This window comes from Leptonychotes weddellii, unplaced genomic scaffold (genome assembly GCF_054177405.1).
Source record: "Leptonychotes weddellii isolate Sample4059 unplaced genomic scaffold, ASM5417740v2 HiC_scaffold_20074, whole genome shotgun sequence".
In the NCBI taxonomy this organism is placed as follows: Eukaryota; Metazoa; Chordata; class Mammalia; order Carnivora; family Phocidae; genus Leptonychotes; species Leptonychotes weddellii.
In genome coordinates, this window is record NW_027787036.1 from 1 (window position 1) to 3,368 (window position 3,368).

Here is a 3,368-nt window from a genome sequence, read left to right on the forward strand (position 1 = left end):
AAGCAGGCTTCCCGCTGAGCAGGGAGCCCGATGCAGGGCTGGATCCCAGGATCCTGGGATCATGACCTGAGCAGAAGGAAGAGACTTAACCACTGAGCCACCCAGGCGCCCCAATTTTTATTTAATTTTAGTTAACTTAAATTTAAATAGCCACATGAGGTTGGTGGCTATGGTATTGGACATCTCAGACAACAACGATGCTGTTGCCTTAGGATTTGTCAAGAAATACACAGAGGAGGGGCGCCTGGGTGGTTCGGTCATTAAGCGTCTGCCTTCGGCTCAGGTAGTGATCCCAGGGTCCTGGGATCGAGCCCCGCATTGGACTCCCTGCTCTGCAGGAAGCCTGCTTCTCCCTCTCCCACTCCCCCTGCTTGTGTTCCCTCTCTCGCTGTGTCTCTGTCAAATAAATAAAATCTTAAAAAAAAAAAAAAAAGAAAGAAATACACAGAGGAGATATATGCCTGTGCTTTACCAAAAATCAGTTTACACAATAAAGAAGTGGGGCAGAAGCAAAGGAAAGTCACTCTTCAGGGTCATACCCTCAACAAGGCCACCTGGATTTCAGGAAGATAAAGCCTTGTCGAAGACGGTCTCCCAATCCATGATTTCAACACACACGAGGAAAAAATCCACCATGAGTGAGAACCAGCAGACACAGCAAATTATAAAAGTAGATGGCCCCAAACTTCAGATGATAGAATTATCATACATATACTATAAGATAAGCTTAAAATGTTTAAAGACATAAAGAATCCAAAACATGAAAAAAGATCAAGACACTACCAAAAAAACAAAAAACTCTCCTCCCATAAAAAAAAAAACACAAAAAACAGGTGTGTTTGGAAGAGGAAGTACTGGATTTACATGACAGAAATCCCTTAGAAAGGGGCTTCCTTAAAACTGGTTTGTCGAACTCCGAACTCGTAAGGGTGACGAGCACTTATTAGGTCAGAGGGGGATCCAAAGAGAGGGAAGTCAATTTTGGTGCAAACTACCTTTATTTATAAGGGAAAATGTCCCCATTTGGTTATAAAACCAGCACTGGGTGAAGGCACTTGACTGGGGAGAGCTGGGAGACCAGTGTGTCTCACCCAGCCCTGGAGAGATGGGGGCAGAGGTGACTCCCAGGGAAATCCAGTGGAGGTGACACATCCCAGGCTCCCCTAGGATGGTGTGTTGGCTTGTTTTGAAGGGGTGGGAGGGGTTGGCAGTAGGAGTGGGAGGCACTTTGGACGGGATCTGATTTGGCAAATGGAGGAAGATGGGGGAAGTCTCTTGCCTCCAATGATTCCCAGCTTCAAGGTGATCTCCCATGGCTAAGGCAGTTTCTAAATGCAAGGCTGAGCTTCTCCTTCTCCTTGGGCTTCCAGGGAAGCAGAGAGCTGGAGGTGAGGACCCCAACCCTGTAGGCTTGGGGCCCAAGGAGATGCAGGAGTTACTGAGGGAGAGGTCTGGGGCAAAGGCAAGGCTGCTCCCTCCTGCCTCCCTTGGCAACGTCCTTCTGTGCAGCTAGACCTTATTCCTCTGAGTCTTCACCCTGGGAAAGAGCTGAGGGAAGGCAGGATCTTTAGACGCCAGGAACTCTCACTCTTTCATCCCACCCCCAACTTTAATGGAGTCACCTAATCCACCCCCAAATAGGTGGGCTGTCTCCATCCTCCCCTCCCTTCCTAACAGACTCCTTCAGCTGACTCCCAAATCACTCCAGAATCCCCAAGGCCCCTGTCACAACCAAGCACCACATGGAGCCTTAGCCTCGGCAGCCCAGTTGATGAAATTGAGTTTTCCAAGTCTTCCATACTGCCATGAAAGAAACACCTGCTTCTCCCTACCACCATGACTGTCTCGTTGAGACCCACCGCCACCCATCCCCAAACTAAAAGAATCTTCTCCCCTAGGAATATAATGGGATCTTCTGGTCTCTTCCCTTAACCTAGTACAACCTCCCTCAATTCTACCATCATTTTAATAATGGATTCCTCCTCTCCCTGCCCCCTGCAGTGTAACATAGGTTCCTCACCACTACATCAGTAATACACAATTCTTTAACTTCCCCTCGGTTACTAAAATGGGATTCTTCACGGCTTCCCTTGGCTAAAATACATTCTTCCTTGCTTCCCCAGTAATATAACTAGGGATGATAAAAAATATTTGACTGAGCATGAACCAATCAAATAACTAGTAAGGCAGTGAGTTCCCCACAAAGTACCACCAGGAAGGGGCTCTTTCTCCCCCAACTGTAAGGTCCTCATCTCCCCACAACCCATAATGGATTCTTCTGACCTCCCTTGCCCCCAGTGTGGACTGTCCCTTTTGCTCCTCTTTTTCCCAGAATCAACCCCTTTCCCCAAATAGCCCCAGGACGCTGTTACAATATATATCTCTTCCAGGCTCACCCCGAAGTAGTTACGGGGTACATAGCCCTCCTGGCCATGTAGAGAGGCCCACCACCAGTCCGTCTCCTCAGGTCCGTCCCTCCGCAGCACAGTGACTGACTCGCCCTCGCGGAAGGACAGCTCGTCCCCAAACTCCGCGCTGTAGTCCCAGAGGGCGTACACCACCCCGTTGTGCATCAGCCCCATGCTCTGCTCCACATCTGAAACATAAACGGGCAGAGATTGTGAACACCCGGTTGGGGGTGGGGGTTGGAGGGGTTAGAACACTCAGGGACACAAGACACGCTGAGGACAGGGACAGGCCCTGGGATGTGGCATCCCGCCCACACATACACACAGCTGAGGGATGAGCCACCTGCAAAGTTGTGTACCCCTGTCTGGAGAGGGGTGCCAAAGCTGGAGTCACCTGCCAGGGACTGGCAGTCTCTGGAATTCGAGAACATCAGGGTGCATCAAACTGGGGCCTCCAACCCCCGAGGCAGGGTCAGTGGTCCCCATCCCCTCATGGACATCATCCAGTCCCTGTGTCACTCCCAGAGGTGCGGTCGGCTGCATACCGCCTCCCCCCGCCCCCCAAGCTGTACAGTTTCTAATCTCAACCCCTCCTTCCGATGGTACAGCCCTTCCCCGCCTCCCCCTAAGTGCTCCCCCCTCCCCCTTCCCAGATGGTGAATCCACATTGCTTCCCCCTCCCCAAGTGACAAAATCTCCAGAGGAGGGGCGCCTGGGTGGCTCAGTTGGTTGAGCGACTGCCTTCGGCTCGGGTCGTGATCCTGGAGTCCCGGGATCGAGTCCCGCATCGGGCTCCCTGCTCAGCAGGGAGTCTGCTTCTCCCTCTGACCCTCCCCCCTCTCGTGCTCTCTGTCTCTCATTCTCTCTCGCAAATAAATAAATAAAATCTTTTAAAAAAAAAAAAAATCTCCAGAGGATACAATAACTTCTCCAGAGGGTACAGCCCATCCCCCACCCCCG

At 51.1% G+C, this 3,368-nt stretch overlaps 1 long non-coding RNA gene across 1 annotated transcript; it reads right to left on the reverse strand.

The window, feature by feature from the left end:
- Positions 1-979: 979 nt before the first annotated feature.
- On the reverse strand, positions 980-3,016 carry LOC145718693 (uncharacterized). Its single transcript, XR_014141967.1, has 2 exons — positions 2,397-3,016; positions 980-1,548 (listed from the first exon to the last, which is right to left on the reverse strand). It is a non-coding gene; the product is annotated as an uncharacterized LOC145718693 (long non-coding RNA).
- Positions 3,017-3,368: the final 352 nt, after the last annotated feature.